At 53.0% G+C, this 17,848-nt stretch overlaps 1 long non-coding RNA gene across 2 annotated transcripts; it reads right to left on the reverse strand.

Moving 5' to 3' along the window:
• Positions 1-9,021: 9,021 nt before the first annotated feature.
• Positions 9,022-12,363, reverse strand: LOC121107160. Of its 2 annotated transcripts, XR_005840780.2 has the most exons (5): positions 12,291-12,363; positions 12,037-12,175; positions 11,539-11,715; positions 11,064-11,179; positions 9,022-9,502 (listed from the first exon to the last, which is right to left on the reverse strand). It is a non-coding gene; the product is annotated as an uncharacterized LOC121107160 (long non-coding RNA). The 2 variants fall into 2 exon arrangements; XR_005840781.2 differs by lacking the exon at positions 11,539-11,715 and having other exon boundaries at positions 12,037-12,327.
• Between the last annotated feature and the right edge of the window lie 5,485 nt (positions 12,364-17,848).

A 17,848-nucleotide genomic window follows, 5' to 3' on the forward strand; every position in this document is an offset into this window, starting at 1 on the left:
CCAGATCCCACCCCTGTAACCCCGATATCACACCCGTAACCCAGATCCCACCCCAGCGCCCCAGATCCCAGCCCTGTAAGCCCGATCTCAGCCCTGTGCCCCAGATCCCACCCCAGCGCCCCAGAGCTCACCCCAGAGCCCACCCCAGAGCCTACTTTGGCCTTTCCCCACAGAGAGAATCCCTCGAGGAGCGCTGACGGTGCCTCTGACACCCGACGCCATCTTCCCTGAAGCGACTGTGCCGCCACCGGACCCCGCCTGGATGCAGCCCACCATCCGCGGACCGATGCCGGTACCACCCCAAGCCCTCCCTGTCCCCACTGCCACCTACCTGGCGCCTCAGGCCTCTGTCTGGCCTGGGGTACCAGGTGTCTGGGGACAGGCAGCGCAGCTCCCCCCTGGGGGGCTGCCCCCAACTGGGGCTCAACTGCCACCTGGGGGCCTGCCCCCAACTCTGGGGCTGCACTTACCGCTGCTGCAGCTGCTACCTGGGGGGCTGCACCCAGCTATGGCTCCCCCCACTGCCCCTGCTCACTGCTGGGGACATCCCCTGCTGGCAGGGACGCTGCTGCCCCAGCAGCCGATGGGGCTGTGGCCTGGGGCCGTGTTCCACGGGGAGCCCCCGCAGCCCGCAGGCACCTGCCTGCCGCAGGCCCCCGGCCGCCCCGGCCCCCCGCCAGTTCTTTTGCAGGTACCACCACTGCAGGAGCAGGTGCTCCCCGTGCCCTGCACCCTGCCCGCCACCTGGGAGTCGCCGATGGAGCCCTTTCAGGACGCCGTGGTGCTCACGGAGGACCAGGGGCACCCAGCGCCCACCGACGGGTGCCCCCATCCCGCCACGGCTCCGCTCGGCTGCAGCACCGCAGCGCTGGACTCAGGGGGTGAGTTTGGGGGCTGCGGGGCGTGCGGCAGGCTGTCCGCACCGGGTGGCTGTGGGAAAGCTGGCATTGCCCCACTGGGGATGTCCTTGCTTTTCCAGCAGCCACAGCGAGCGCAGACATCCCGGAGGACGTGGCGGACATCCAGCATCTCCTGGCATGGCTCAACGACGGTGAGTTTGGGGGCAGCAGAGCTGGCGGGGGGTTGCTGGCACCCACCCACCCACCCACACTGGGTGTGGGAAAGAAAGCTGGCATTGCCCCACCGGGCATTTTCTGCCTTTTCCAGAAGTGACATCCAAGACAGGCATCCTGTACGACGACGCAGACATCGATGACCTGCTCACGTGGATCAACAACGGTGAGTCTCTCTCGGAGGGGCAGCAGAGCTGCTGGGGGGGTGTCTGCACTGAGTGGGCGTGGGAAAGCCGGCATTGCCATTGCCCCGCTGGGCATTTTCTGCCTTTTCCAGAAGAGACACCCAGCACCCGCAGACTTGACAACAATGATGTGGAAATGGACCGTTTGCTCACCTGGATTGACGGTGAGACTGTGCTCCGCAGAGGTGACCCCCAGAGGTGGCTGCCTGCACCGAGTGGCTGTGGGAAGGCTGCCATCATCGTTCGGGGGGATGTTCTTGCTTTTTCAGAAGCGGCTCTGGAGGTCCCCCAGCACAAGCAGGACCTGCCCGGTGTCACAAGAGAGGGGACCAAAGCCATTGCAAACAGCTGCCAAACGCAAGAGCTGATGCAGCGCATCACTGCCACAGAGCCACTGAGCCCTGATGTCTCCAGCAGCCTCGACTCCTCTTCTTCCAGCACAGAGCACTCGGACTCCTCCGGGGCCAGCAGGGAGCTGAGCAAAGAGACACATCCTGAATCAGGGCTCCTCAGCAACTCGCTCTGCTGGCAGCCAGCATCCCCTGAGCTGCCCGTGCCGACGCCCCTGGCTGCCCCTGCGCCTCCGTCGCCCCGCACTGCACATCTGATGGAAGAGGCGCGGCGGAGGCGGCCCCGGGTGGTTCTCACCCGCCTGGCACTGCCGACCCCCCTGGCTGCCCCCGCACCTCTGCTGCCCCGCACTGCACGTCTGATCCAAGAGGTGCAGCGGAGGCAGCCCCGGGTGGTTCTCACCCGCCTGGCACTGCCGACCCCCCTGGCTGCCCCCGCACCTCTGCTGCCCTGCACTGCACATCTGATCCAAGAGGTGCAGCGGAGGCAGCCCCGGGTGGTTCTCACCCGCCTGGCACTGCCACCCGGATTCATCTCCTGCCGGCTGGCAGACATGCACCACAAAGACAGCACCGAGCCAGCCAAGTGCCCAGCGCCCGCCTGCACCACCACTAACAGCAAGAGCACCGGGCACGAGCAGCACACTGGCAGCGGCCCAGCCACAAAGAGGAAGCTGCCGCGCTGCCACGATGGCCCAGGCCACAAACACCGGCGCTAGGCCAAGCTGGCTGTGTCAGCACGGTGGGCGGGCAGCAGGAGGACTGTGCCCTGATGGGGTGCCCATCACAGCCCAACAGCGGCTCGAGCGGGAGCGCACCAAGAAACCGGCCCACTTGCTGGAGCAGGAGACGTGGCCATAGCCGACCAAGACGGCTCCCTGGAGCCCTGGGCTCCTCGCTGGCCCCCACCATGCCCAGAGAGCAGCGGCAGTGTTCCGGGGGCACCAGCACCGGCCCCAGCCCTACCCCTCCAAAACTGGGCTGTCCACAAACGGCATCTTGGGCTGGGGCAATGCGGGACTCTGAAGCTGATGGACCGCCAAAGGGTTGGACTGTCAAAGCTTTGGGGTGGGAAAAGAAGGCTGGGGGGTGGGAAGAGGGTGGGGAGGGGATGGTTGCGGGGTGGGGAATGGGTGGGGGAGGGAATTTGGGGTGGGAACTCTTTGGGTGAGAACTTGGGGTGGGAATTCTTGGGGTGCTCGGATCTTTTTGGGGTTGGAAATGAAATGGCTGTACTGTGATATTGTTGGGGTGGGAATCCGGGGTGGGGGGAGGAATTCATGGGGTGGGAATTCTTAATTCTGGGGCACTGGGATCTTTCTGAGGTTAGAAATGAAATGGCTGTACTGTGATATTGTTGGGGTGGGAATTTGGGGGGTGGGGAACTGCTGGGGTGAGAAATGGCTGCCGTGGGAGATGGTTGGCATCAAAAATGATTGGACATTCTGTAACTGCTGGCATTGAAGATGGGGGGAGGGGGAGGGAATTCTGTGGGGTGGCAATTCTGGGGGAGAAATTGTACTCTGATCACGTTACACTCCCAAGTTGTTGGAATTTGGAGGAAGGAATTGTTGGGGTGGGAATTTGGGGGGCTGGGAGGTTTTCTGCAGAGGGAGGGAACTATTGGTGGGAGGGAGCGGGGGGGGGGGGAGGAGGGTGGGTTGTGAGCAATTGATTGCGGGGTGGGAAATTGATTAGAGGGTGGGAATTGTAGGGGGTGGGATCAGAAACAATTGTTAGGGTGGGAAATGGTTGGGAATATCATCATTTATTTGCTGTGTTGTACGTTAAATTATTAAACGTATGGCGTTGGAACGCATTAACCTCTGCCTGCAGTCGTTTGTGCAGCACCAAAGCCCCCCCCCAGGCTCCCCCGTGCCACCTCCGGGGATGCTGGGTGGCTGCAGCGAGCCAAGAGCTCCTCCACTCTCGAACATCTCCAATCACCATCGCTGCTAGTCAACGTCTCTGTTGCCTTGTGCTGTTCCTGGGGAGGAGAATGGTCACGGCACTGAGCAGTGGTGTGTTGAGCTGGGGGCACTGGGCAGTACTGGAGGCACTGGGAAGCCCACTGCAGGGCACTGGGAGGCTATTGAGGGGCCGCAGGCAGCACTGGGGGCACTGAGTTTTGCACAAGAAGACTCTAGACAATACTGGGAGGCAATGGGAGCTTAGTGGGGGAGCTAAAGCAATCCATTCTCCGTGGGGAGACTTTTCTCCTCTGGGGTGACCTCCCCCCAACCCCAGCACCGCTTGGCTCTGCCCTGGGCGCTATGGTCCACGCATTCCCACCCTGATGCTGTCTCTCAGTGACACATTTGTCACCCACAGACTCACCGTGGGTCCTGAGCTGGGCTGGGGGGGTCCTGTGAAAGCAACCCCAGTGACAGCCCTGAGCCCTATACGGCACACATCCCGGAAAACCACCTTTCATGCTGCCAAAATCAGCTTCAGCTCATCACCCTGGGACTCCAGCGGGGGGCTCTGTGAAGCTTCCCCTTTTCTCCAGCTGCTGCTACCCCGTCCTTGTTGACCATGCTTCATGCTCTGGCATACACCTGGAAAGGTGAACTCGGCCATGGGCCTAGGAAGAGCTCTGCTCTTTCTTTCTTAGCAATGCCTCTGAACATCTTGAAAGCCAGGAGGAAGAGGCCATGGCTGAAAGTCAGAGAGATTCTGGCAGCACAAGGGACCGTTTCACAAGAACAAGCTCCACACAGTCTACGGTAACACCATTTCTTAGCTGCTCTCCTCCCTGCCCCAGTGGCGGTCACACTTCATCATCTCCACTTGACAGGCTGGAGCAGCAGCAAGTTGTACTGCTGGTTTTCTGAAGGCCCTTTAAACCTCCCGAGGGAAGAAAACAGCCCGAACAAAAAGGGGGCAGCGGGGCTCTCCCTAGGACACCACTGGTCTCAGCAGAGTGCCACAGGGACTTCAAACGCACAAAGCACCCACAAAAGCATCCCAACAGCTCCAACAAGGAAGCACAAACAAACCCAGGACGCTCTGCAGGGCTCCCGCTCTTAGGAGCTGCACACCTGCTCCGTGGACACAGCATGCACAGAAACCGCACCTCCCTCTTCCCCATTTCTCCCCCTGCCATTCTACAGCCATTACAGACACTGGGGAAAGGCAGCGTAAGGCTCGTGGAGAAGACTGGGTGGACATGACATTTCTCACTCCCCTGCTGCCAGAGCACTGCTCGTCTACAGGACCACTATTCTCAAACAAGCACCAACCAAGCACGGCAACAAACAACTGAAACAGGCACTTGCCCAGCAAAACAACCAGCCTGCCCAAAGACCTCTCCTCAGAGACTTGCCCAAAAGGCCACAAGCCATTACTCCCACGTGGCAGGCTTACTCACAGAAACAGCAGCCTTCTCGTCACCGTGCATCACCAGGACACAAGCAGCCTGCTGGGGCAAGGAAGGCAATCTCTCCTCAGCATCTCACCACACACGTTCCCTCCGCACTGCTTTCCTGCACAGATACAAGGACAAAAGCCTCACTTCATCCGAGCAACGACTGGCAGCAACTCCACAAAATCCTCCATGCAAAGGCAGCTCCTGCAGATGCACAACGGAGTCCTCCACAAGGAACACGAGCTTATGCTGCAGCCTCTGGCGAAGCAAGCTGCCTTTGTGGTGCTTGCTCGGGAGGCCTCCTTTGCATCACCTCCAGCCACAGGCAGGAGAGCTTTCTCTACATATCCATGCACCTCGGTACCTTTTCCCAAGTTCCAAAAAGCCAAGGAAGGCAAAGCAAAATCACCTGAAAAGCCGAGAAACAAAGAGGAACACCCTGAAGGAGGGAGAAAAGAGTTCCAAGAATGGGAAAGGGAAAAGTATCAATCACCACATCTGAACATAACAAAGGTATTGCAACACAGGAGCAGCAATAAAGCAAGACTGACAAAAGAACGTCAAACAACAAGGAAAACAGAGCAAAGCAAAACAAAGACACGAAATACAAGAGTCCAGCACATGAACTCAAGACAGCATCATCGCAAAGCCAAACACAGGAAAACAGGCCCACTGCCCCGCCACAGGCATACACTGATCTAGATCACTCCGTGACAGCCAGCTAACACAAACGGGAAGGAAGTAGGAAAGCAGTCTTTTTGGACTTCACAGGCTTTCCTCCTCATCAAATCTTGTTCTGCTCAGGAGCAAAAAGAGGGAAGCAACTCACCTGGATGACAAAGGGGTGCAGCCTGGTTCCACCCCTCCCTCACCTCATTTCAGGGCTGGCTGCCCCAAGGGAAGGATCACTGCTTCAAATTCTGCTCTTGTTTAGTATGGTGTGAGCCCTCCTCCTCACAAAGGGGTAAGCAGTTCCATCTTCATTTACTGGACTGAGTCCTTTCCGCTCCCTGGCTAAGGGAAAACTGTGCCTGTGATAGCCTTGGTCTACAGTTGCCATTCTGGGTTAACCAGTGGTACACTTCCGTTGGAGGCCTGGGTCAAAGGAGGTCCCTAAGGGCCAGCTGGGTCTGGCCCCTCTGGCTTCAAGCAGCAGAAAGGCTTACAGTAGCAGCTGATAGCCGACGGGGGATACCACTCTGTGTAGAAATGGGGGTACTCAGAGCTGTGTGAACTCCTTGGACAGGCCAAACAGCGTGGAGGTCACTTCTACTGGTAGCTGTGCAATTCAGGAATGAAGTCTGTTGCTCAGCTCGGACGCCTGACAGCATTTTGTGTGCTCCAGCAGCTTTACTCTGAGCAGTGTATTGCTGTCAGGCAGACTGGGGTTTCTTTACCACTACCTCAGCAGGAACAAGACTAGAAATACGGTCCGTAAGTGCACTGCAACTGAACAGAAAATGGTCTGGTTTGGCTGTAAGAATAGTGTATTTGAGGGATTTTTGGTGGATGTGGGCTAACAGGACAACTTCTGTTGGTGACTGGTTTCTGGGAAGGAGAACAATTACACTTGGTTTTAGGGAATCAGCCCGGGATTCAAGCGACTCTTACTGAGAAAAGGGAAAAGGGAAAGCTTCTGTGGGTAAGAACATTATTTGGCGAGCTGTTGTAAGAGCGATGGAAATCTCTCTTGTTGTAATAAGAGATGGAAAAAAGCAGGGGAGTTACCTCGTAGGAAAAAAGAGCTCAGGGAGCTTGAGACAGTGTCTCAGAAAAGGCGTGCCTTTGCTTAGGATTGCTCTGTGTCTGAGTTTTCCTTGCTATTTGTGCATGAAGCCCTCAGATGGGAAACCCAGCCTCCCCCTCCAAGTGAGGACATTGCCCTAGCAGCCCCTGCGGCTTGGCCCGAAACAAAGGGAAAAAAAAACAAATAACCAAAGCAATGCAATGCAATGCAAGGCATAGCAACAGAGAAAGAAGCATAAAAGAAAGAAAAGATGTTAAATAGCAAAAGGAAAAGCAAAGGAAAACCACACGACATGGAAAGAACAAAGACAAAACAACTCTTGGGATGGAATCAAAGAATGCCCTCAGGCATCTGTCCCCTCCCCTGAACCTTCCTACGTCCCAAGAGTTTCTGCCCGGTGGGACCACGTGCAGGACAGCAGGCTTTGGCTTGATGGGCTGCAAGGCCAAAAAAGGGCGGCTCCAGGCCCCCCAGAGGATGTCACAGCTGACATCACCCACGCTCCTGGAACCTTTGTGCTGTTACAATCAGTTTCCATGACGATGACGGGCCGTCCACAAGGACAGCTGGCAGATGTTTACAGGCACCTCAGCTGGGAGATGCACTGCCCGCAGCCGCTCGCCCTGGCAGAAGACAAGCTCGCCCTCATCCCCTGCTGGATTACGGTTAAGTGCTACTATTTAGTCTTACTACTAACTGCGGACCGTTACCCTTTGGCATCAGATTGGCGGGTTACTGCATTAGATAAGGCTTCACGTGGAAATGCTACCAAGTTCAGTCAGTGCAAAGGCTGAAGGAAAACCCCTAAGGATTGGCTTAAAGGTTACTGTTAGAGGCTAGCGTTTAGGATGAAGAGTTACCATAGTAGGTTAGGATGAAGGGCTTCCCTTCAGTGACAGGTCAACGGTTACCACATCCGATTAGAGTTAACCATAACCAAAATGGGAATCCTTCAGGGCTACCCTTAGCTGTTAGGACTAAGGGTGGCCCTTACTTGATGAGGGCTAACCCTATCCCTGTTGCATTTACAGAAAAAGATAAGGGCTACCCATTAGGAGGGTTAAACATTACCTGTGTGCAGGGCAAACAGATTGTAAGGCAAATAGGTAAAGGACCAGAGAGATGAGCGCGTTTCCAAAGGAGGAATGACATAAAAAGCTTACCCGTACCCTGGGCGCGCAGAAGGGCTCCACTAAGGGTGACCTCCAGATAGAGATCCTTCCTCCTTGGGAGTCAGCCCTTACATGGGGTCTAGCAGGGCTGCAGCCAGGGTCCACCCCTTACGGTCACTCAGGTCAAACTGCCATCACCTGTGCCCCTGCAGCTGACTCAGCACTCGCCTCAGGTAGTCAAACAGAGGGTCAGGCTGTGATTATACAGTTCCCATACACCTGTGTGATTTAGAGTTCAGACTTGTGGTTTATACATTTGGATTAGTGTTAGGAGCTAAAATTTCTAGTACAAGAGAAAGGAAAAGAAACGCTACTAGGAAAAAAATACAGTGCAAAGAAATGAACAGCAAAAAAAAAAGAAAAAGAGCACCAAACAAAAAAAGAACAAAAAACCCCACGCACATCAAAGAAAGCCAACAACAATAAATGAAACAACAACAAACACCAAATTCAAAAACAAGCAACCAACGATAACAGAACAGAATACACTCTCACGGAAAAGCAAAGATGACAACAGAGTCTGGAAGAGGCAAAAACTCAGCATCTAGGCCTGGGAAGATGACATAGAACAATCTACATACACCAATGCCGAGAAAATGGGGCAATAGGCCCGCGTGGATCCAGCCAGCTGGAGAAAAAGCCACAAGAGCACCACAAGGGAAGAGGCAAGGAGGCCCAGGAGGCGTGGACCCACCTGGGAAACTCCAAGGAGCTGCAAATGCATCAAGCACGGCAGGAAAGCCCAGAGAGGAGGCTGCAGTTCAAGAAGCCAGAAAGGAACAGACAGAACAGAACAATCAAGGGAGAGAGCACATCAGGTAAGTGAAGGCAAAGGAAGAGCAAGGCCGGGGCAAGGGGACAAGGAAGGCAAAGCCAGGTAAGGCAACCAAGAATGAAGAGCAAGGGAGAAACTCCAAGCAAAGCCAAGAACCATCCTCTGAAAAGGCAAGGAATGCTCTCCTCTGGGAGGAAGAAGCTAATGCAAAGAAAGAAACAGCTAAGACAAAGAGCCAACAAAACAGACACAAAGACAATGGAAAGCAAAGCAAAAGGCGCACTACTGAAAAGCAATAGGAGGAAAAACAACCAAGCAAGGAAAACAAAGCAAACAAAACAAGGTCACCATCTCGTATTCCATTCATTTCCTTTACTCGTGTACAGCATGGCAAAGCAAAGAAACCAAACACAGTAAATAGACAGCAACTCTCATCACACAATATCTGGCTGCCACAGGACTTGCAAGGAGTGACACCAAGTTTTCTCTCTCTAGTCAGCACACAGAAGTTACTTCGGCTGCCTTTGCAGGAGAAGAGAGCCATCTCTTGCCATGCAGGGAGGGAGGACGTGGTGTATTTCTAGCATCAAGTTACATGTGGTCAAGTCAGGTGATGACATACCTGCTCCCAGCCTGAATCGTCACCCTTCCTTAACGCTGTCACTGAAAGCTTGCTGCTACTGTGTTAGCTGATTCTTGCCAGCATTCCCTCCTGATGAGTTTCACATACATCAGGGCTTGGACAAGTCTTACTGACGAGGGCATCAAAATTGGCATCTGGCCGCAGTGATCTTCTGGACACTAGCTTTTCATTACACGTGAAGCAATCTTTCCTGCAAGATATGAAGAAGGAGAGAGAACAATGCTCAGTCTGTGGCAAAAAGAGAAGCGTGTGTCCCAAACACTACCACTGTTAGAGAAGCACTCCTCATGACTCAAGTTTTACAGAAAAGCTGGAACGAGGCTGCTCAGCTACTTGATCTGGCTGTTCAAAGAGATTTAAAAAAACAAACAAAACAAAACAACCAAACATGCATCTCTTTGCATCAGATTCAAAGGTGTGCTGATTCCAAGTGTGTTGAAGCAGTCTGTTTTTAGAGTCCCTGTAATATAGAGTATTATAGTCTGTCTTTAGAGTTCTATAATATGGAGTACTATAGAAGTCCTACTCTGCACATTATTTTTGCCCTTAATCCAATGGCAGGATTTGCACTGAGAAAGGAGGCATTTCTGATGCAGATTACAATGATGGCACAGTCCTTCATAGGACCCGTAGGATGAAACAAAGATTCAGAAACCACTCTGGAATTCAGGCACTCATTACTGGGAAAACTCAAGCACAGTCTTGTCCTTCCTAACGTTTTGTTCTCAGTTAATTAATATGTTAGGCTCACCTGTCGTTTTTTTCTCCTGTAAAACAAAGAGGGTGTCACTTGCTTAAACGCCACTGATTACTTTATGGACAACAGTGTTCTTGTTTCTTCCTAATGACAAGGGTATTTTGCTAATTGCTCAGCAGAATTTCCACAGGCGCAGTGTGCTTCAACTAAGTGTGACCTCCGAACACAGGCAGCCACCATCATCAGAAATTAATACTTACAATGACTGCCTTAACTGTTTTTGCTGAGCCTTAATTGTTTTGACTGAGCCTTAATTGTTTTTGCCTTGAGAAAACAGGAACTTGCAGTTGAACAAGACAAGAAAAGCACTCTGTACTTCATTGTACTCTTCATTTTCCTCTTGCCCCACTGATAACTACAGAAGGCAAACATGGGTAGCTTGGCCTTGAATGCCTCCAGGGATGGGACACCCACAGCCTCTCCAGCCTGTCCAGGTCCCTCTGGATGGCTTCCCTTCCTTCCAGACTATCGACTGCACTGCCCAGTTTGTATCATCTGCAAACTTGCTGAGGGTGCACTCGATGCCATTGTCTGTGTCACTGATGAAGATGCTGAGGAGCACAGGTCCCAAGACCAACCCCTGAGGGACACTGCTTGTGATCAGCCTCCACCCTGGCACAAAACCATTCGTCACAACCCTTTGGCTGTGTCCAGCCAGCCAAATCCTACTCCACTGAACAGTCCATCCTTCCAATCTATACCTCTTTAATTTAGAGAGAAGGATGTGCTGAGGGACCATGTCAAAGGCTCTGTAGAAGTCCAGGTAGATGATATCCACCACCCTTCCCCCGTCGACCAAAGCCATCACTCCACTACAGAAGGCCACCAGATTGGTCAGGCACAATCTGCTCTTGGTGAAGCCAATGCTGGCTGTCTCGGATCTCTTTGTCTCATGTGTGCCTTAACATAGCTCCTAGGAGGATCTGCTCCATGATCTTCCCAGGCACAGAGGTGAGGCTCACCAGCCTGTAGTTCCCCGGTTCCTCCTTCCTACCTTTCTTAAAAGTTCCCAGGATCCTGTTGTGATTCATCCACACGCAGACATTCTGGAAGACAAGCATCTGAGACTGGCCAAAAGTGGAACAGGACGACTGTTTGCTGAGGGCTTATCTTGCAAAAAAACATTTAAACATTTTCATTTTCCAAATATCAGTTCAGCCTCCCACTTCTTTCTCTAAAGCAGATAATAACATTTATGTCTGACCCTGAAATTCCCAAGTGAAATGAATTATACACCCAGTGGTGTGAGCTGCCCAGAACAATCACTGAAAGACTATTCGGCCTTCTTAAAGGACACAGGGACCATCAAGTCCAACCCCTGGCTCCCCAAAGGACCACCCAAACTCAAACCCTGTGCCCAGGGCACACTGCCAGCTCAGATTCAAGTTGTCAGCAACCACAAACGCCCAGATCCCTCCCTTTTGGCAGGGCTGATCTCCAGCCCCTCGCCCCCCCCACGCTGTACGTACAGCCAGGGCTGCCGCATCAGGTGCAGAACGCAGCGCTTGCTCTTCTTCGGGCAGATGGGGACCACCCTCACATTTCTCCACATCTTGCTGCAAGGCCTCTCAACCCCCAAGGCAGTCAACATTCCTCCCAGCTTCACAGCAACCACAAACTTACTTCATACAACGGCCACATCTTGACTGGAACCAACAGAGAAAGCATTACAGAGAAATGGCCTTCTAATGGACCCCGCCAGAATTCCACTGCTGACCAGAAGGGCAGCTGTCAGGCCATGGCTTCCCCTCGTCCCACACAGCCATCTTGTACTTGACATGGACATTCTTACCGTCACATCGCCACGGCCTTACGATTGTCATGAGCCACCTGCCCTGACAACCGCTAGAAATACGGGAACCCTGACAACAGAACACCAGCTGAGATGCAAGCCAGTGCAACCAAGGCAGGCCTGCTTTGGAAGGCCAACATTCTAACTGGAAAAAATGCTCTCCTGCACTACTTACTTTGGTGCATTCTTTGCAATGCCACGGAGCTCAGTCTGCAACACAGGCAGACACTGCACTGAGCAGAATACAGTCACGTGGAAATGCCCATTTGCATTTCTTTCTTTTTTAAGCACGTTGCCAACCAAGAAAAAGCCTCCTGTGGGATACAAATAAATTCGGCCTCAGGAGTCCTCTCCTTAGAGACTCTGCACAGCGCACTCTGGGGCTCTAAAGGGTCTCTTGCCAAAAGCAAAGCAGCCAGTCACACTCACATGAGTTCAGGGTGCCTTCGGAGCTCAGAGAGCTTCAGCACTTTCAGTCCTGCGAGAAGAACTCCATCTGCAGCTTTAAAACCACGGCTTGATGCAGGTTCTTCAGAGGAAAGTGACTGAACTTGGATTAGTGGACGGTGAAGCCTGAGCCAGCAGTTCTCCAAAACTGCCTGGACGCACTTCTCTGCCTGAAAAATAGATAACCTCATTGCACGTACTGCGAAAAGACAGCTAGACACCGTACCGTTCTGTACACTTGCACTGCGTTTGCAAGGATCTGACCAAGGAAAAAATGGTTTCTTCTGCAGCTAGCCAAAACAGGGGCTTCTTGGAGAGAGCAACAGCATGCACACACTGCCTGCAAGCCCCCCTGGCATCCTTCTGCTGTGCTTATGGAGCACCTGGAGCAAGCAGGCACTGACTGCATCGCTCGTGGGGGCTACCACTGCTCAGATAACAACCGAGGGCGTGAAGAAATGTGGCAGGAGGAGCAGTGCATTCATAACGCAGCAACAAAGACTGGAGCACTGCTCAGACAGGTAGCAGAGCTCCTTCATTAGTGGTCACTGTTAACCCCATCCAGTCAGTGCTGAGCAAAATGAGGACTCTGCAAACTGCAGGTAATATTTCCTGCTGGCTCAGCTATAGTCATTTATGCAGCTTTTAGGGTGGTTTGGTGTTTTTTTCTTTCTTTTTCTGTTCCTTGCTTTTGGTGAGGTGCTAATAATTCGTGCAAACTCCCCATACACAACCAATCTCCATCAGATGATGAGATAAGCCCCACTTCTAGCTATACACTGTTAAAACGTGAAAATAAATCTGTTCAGAGATTTTTGCGATGCATATGCATGCAACAAGAAAAGCAGAGGCAGGGAAAAGAAGAGCTGGCTTGCATGGCAGCAGGTGAGCAATGAACCAGGGAAAAAACACTTGGCTGTAACATTCACACCCGTCTCTCATCCCACCTAAGACCAGAACACAACAACTTCAAAGTAATACTCTAACTGATCCCTACTGTATTGAGCCTCTAGACTGTCTCTGCTTCTCTGCTTCTGTAATTTAAGCTTCTTTTGTATCGCTGTTCAGCAGGCAAACCTCACCCTAAGAAGACAATACGCAAACTATGGGTGGAGTATGTATGTAGCCAAATCAGTAAAAATGCGTTTGATATGAGACAACAAACAGATGTGAGACGATGCTGTCTGAAATGGACCCATACTGACTTGAATATACGTACCAAAACACTAGAAATCACGTTTTTACCATATTGGAGTCTTTCCTGTTCCATCACTTAAGCTGTGTACAAAGCTCTGGGATGTCCCGTGAACCAGCAGGCACCTGCAGCCCTATCCCTTGGCATTACGCACAGGAAAAGAAATGGCACAGCATGATAGCTTATCCCTTAGTTCACTTAAAGAAAAGCAAGCATATCCTGAATTACTGACAATCACCAAGCTTGAGCACCTTACGGATCAGGATGTGACATTGCAGCTCTTCTCTCCAGCAACCAGAAGAGACAAATAGCAGGGGAATCATTGATTCAAAGGTCTGCAAGAGAAATACTCACCTATGGAGAGCAGGAGACAAATCCAGCCTAGTTCAGGTGCAGCTGAAAGCTGTCGTCAGCCAAAGCCTCAGCAGTTCACCAGAATGCAAACAAAGCTATTCTTCGTCCGTTCATTTTTTAAGTTTTTAAGTTAAACACAATGCCTGCCATTAAAAAAATAAAAACAACAAAAATAATCCTAAGTGGCTTTGTTGGAATCAAACAACAGGAGAAAAATCACTTGGAAATCACAGAAACGAGGTGGAATGACTCACACAGCTGGAGTGCTGTGATGGATGGCTAGCGACTTTTCAAAAGAGAGAGGCAAGGCAGGAAAGGCAGTGGTGCAGCCCTCTACGTTAAGAAAGAATGGGAATGGCTGGAGATGAAGGATGGCCGATGATAGGGTTGAGAGCTTCTAGGTCAGAATAAAAGCAAAGGCAGTAAGACTGACCTTATCGTGGGAGTGTGCTACAGGCCACCCAACCAGGATGAAGAGGTGGGGCAAGACACTTTAGAGACAGCCGCATGAGGTCTCAAGGTCTCTCCCCTTGTTCTTGTGGGCTATTGCAAAGTCCCAGACATCTGCTGGATTTATAATACAGCAGATAGGGAACCGTCCCAGAGGTTCCTCGAGTGTGTGGGAGATCACTTCCTGACACAGCTGGTGACGCAGCCAGCAAGGGGAAAGCAAATCCTGCTGTTTGTTAACAGAGAAGGTCTTGTGGGGGATGTCAAGGCTGGAGGCCGCCTGGGGCAAAGGTGATCGTGAGATGCTAGATATCTCAATTCTTGCTTGAAACCACGGAGGGGAGTCAGCAGAACTGCCACCTTGGACTTCCTGGAGAGCAAACTTGAACCCTCTTTAGGACCATGGTTGAGAGGGTCCCTTTGGAAGTACTTTTGGAGGGCGTGGGAGCCCAGGAAGGCTGGCAATACTTTCAGGAAGTAATTTTAAAGGTGCAGGAGCGGATTCCACAGATTATGGTCTGTGGAAGAGTGGGCAAGCTACTTATGATGATTACAGGTACGTAGCAAATATGTGCAGGGACAAAATTAGAAAAGCCAAAGCCCAGCTAGAACTGAGCTTGGCCACCAAGGTAAAGGGCAACAATAAATATTTCTGTAAATACATCAACAGCAAGAGGAGGGCTAGGGAGAATCTCCAATCCCTTCTTGGATGCCGAGGGCAACTTGGTGACCAAGGATCAGGACAAGGCTGAGGTACTTAATGCCTTCGTTGCCTCAGTCTTTAATAGCAAGACTCATTACTTCCTGGGAACACAGTCCCCTGTGCTGGTAGATAGGAATGGGGACCCTGAATAGGCCATGCATAATCCACAATGAGATGGTTTTGGACCTGCTCCAAAAGCTGGATGCCCGAGTCCACGGGCCAGATGGACTGCACCTTACCTCAGTGCCAGGGTAGGTTATGGATGGATAATGTTGGGATTAATTAAAGGTCAACCAGGGGATCAGGCCCAGTCACAACGGGGTTGACGACCGGTAGATCCTGTTTGACACAAGAACTCGCCCCACGCCACCGTGGCCAGAGGAGACTCCAGCAGCAGCAGCAGCAGGAGCAGATCCCGTGGAGGGAGGAAGCAGGGGCAGCTGGGCCTGCTGTGCACATACACAGATAGACATGTAGATACCTTGTCACTGCTCTTCTGCCTCCACTTTCTGGGGGACTGGGAGTTTTGTCTTCACACAGGAACTCCGCCACAGCAGCATTTTCCAGTCCGTGGCACCTTGATCCCAGGATGTGCTCCGCACCGTGCTTCTAGGGCATCAACATCTGCTGTTGCACAAAGGCACCCTGAAAGGAAAAGCACCCTTGCACGTTTGCACTGCTCCCACACTCCCCAGAACTGTCTCTCAAATCTCATAGAACACAGACTCTCTCAGACTCTTGACTGCAGCCCAGTAGCACAGCATCCCCTCTCTCACTTCATGAGCCAAGAGGCCATAGTTGTGTCTCCCTTTTTAAGCTTCACAGACCCAATCAGGCAAGAACTTCGGTTTGCCCATCCTGCAGCCAGGAATGCTCCAACCTGAGGGGGGAGTGGCCGTGAGAGCAATGTCTCTGTGCAAGTGCAGCTCGTTCCTCCCCTCTGACAGGGGCAGAAGGAGTGAGGCAACAGACAAAAGCAGAAAGCGTCTGCATATCCCTCGTGGCTCTAATTTCCTGCCTTCACGCTGGGAAACGAGCTGAGCCGCTGGGCCCTCTCCGTTATGCTTAGCTCTGCAGCTCGGACATCATCTTTACACTCAGCTGTTCCTGTGCATAATGCTCCACACAATGACCCTGCAGAGCCCAAAAGCCTGCCTGCCTGCTGTCACTCACCTGGAGGTTGCAGGGTGCTGTGCCTCCTGGCTGGACCTGCTGCTGCTAGCTGTCACTTGCAAGACACTGAGAGTCCACCTGCTTGGAACTGCAGGCAACAAAACACAAACAAGAAAGAAGGAAGAAAGGATTCTTTGATGTCACAGGCTTTCCCAGGCTTCATTAAAACACGTTTCTGCTGTGGAGCACACCTGCAAGCATTTCACCTGGGCAAAAAGGGGTGGAGCCTGGCTCCAGCCCTCCCCACCCTCATTTAAGGGCTGCCTGTCTAAGGGGAAGAATCTCTACTTCTCTCCTACTAAGGGGAGATCTGCTCTGTGCTAATACTTTCTGAGTCCTGTTCTTCAGAAAGGGGTCTTTGTTTACTAGCTTGAGTCCTTCCCCATTCTTAGGAAAATTAAAACACAGGAAAGCAGCTGGATCAGCTACTGCCTTTCACTACAGTTACCATTTTAGGTTAGGGATCAAGGTTGAACTGTACAGAGGGAGTGCAGCCACAAGGCTCTGGCTGTGCCGGGCCTCCCACCAGCCCGGGCCCCAAAGCAGCCCCAACTGTGCCTGGTCCTCCTCCATCCTGGGCCCCAAAGCAGCCCCCACTGTGCCTGGTGCTGCTTCATCCTCCTGGCTGCCCCAAAGCAGGCCCAACTGTTCTAGGCCCGACTCCAGCTCGGGCCCCTGTGTAGCCTGGTCCTCCTCCATCCTGGGCCCCAAAGCAGCCCCAACTGGGCCTGGGCCTGCTTCATCCCGGGCCCCAAGGACCTGGTTGCGCCTGGGCCCTTTTTGTCTGGGCCCAGAGGAGGCCTCAACTCTGCTAGGCCCCCCTCCAGCTCCGGCCCCCCCAGTGCAGCCCCAACTGCACCTGGTCCTCCTCCATCCTGGGCCCCAACACAGCCCCAACTGAGCCTGGTTCTCCTCCATCCTGGGCCCCGAGGCTCTACCTGTGCCTGGGCCCCCCTTCCTTCTGGGCCCACACGAGGCCTCAACTGTGCCAGGCCCCCTCCAGCCTGGGCCCCGAGGCCACCACTGTGCTGGACCACCCTCCGACACAGGCCCTGCCCCAAGCCCTGCCCCCTGTGGACAGCTCTGCTCTTTGCCTGCTTGGTTTTTGTTCTCTCTTCACTCTTCCAGGTTGACTGGATGAGTTTCAATGGGGCCGAGAGTCGGGTCCTGCATTTGGTCACAACAAGCCCAGGCGTCCCCCCAGTCCTCCTTGGGGAGGAGTGGCTGGAAAGCTGCCTGATCCCTGAAAGGGACCTTGGTGTGCTGACGGGACAGGTGGCTGAAGATGAGCCAGCAGTGTGCCCAGGTGGCCAAGAAGGCCAATGGCATAACCACAATTCCTGGCTCAGGAATGGTGTGGTGAGCAGGACTAAGGAAGTCATCCTGCCCCTGGACTCGGCACTGGCGAGGCCTCACCTCGAGTCCAGTGTTCAGTTTTGGGCACCTCAGCACAGAAGGGCCGTTGAGGTGCTGAAGCAGGTTGAAAGAAGGGCAACAAGGCTGGGGAAGGCATTGGCCAATATGCCCTCTGAGGAGTGACTGAAGGAACTGGGGCTGTTTAGTGTGGGGAAAAGGAGGCTGAGGGGAGACCTGATGGGCTGGCTCCCTATTCCACCCAGGGAGCTGGTTCAGTCCACCATCCCTGAATGTGTTGAAAACCAGGTG

This window comes from Gallus gallus, chromosome 18 (genome assembly GCF_016699485.2).
Source record: "Gallus gallus isolate bGalGal1 chromosome 18, bGalGal1.mat.broiler.GRCg7b, whole genome shotgun sequence".
NCBI classification, from domain to species: Eukaryota; Metazoa; Chordata; class Aves; order Galliformes; family Phasianidae; genus Gallus; species Gallus gallus.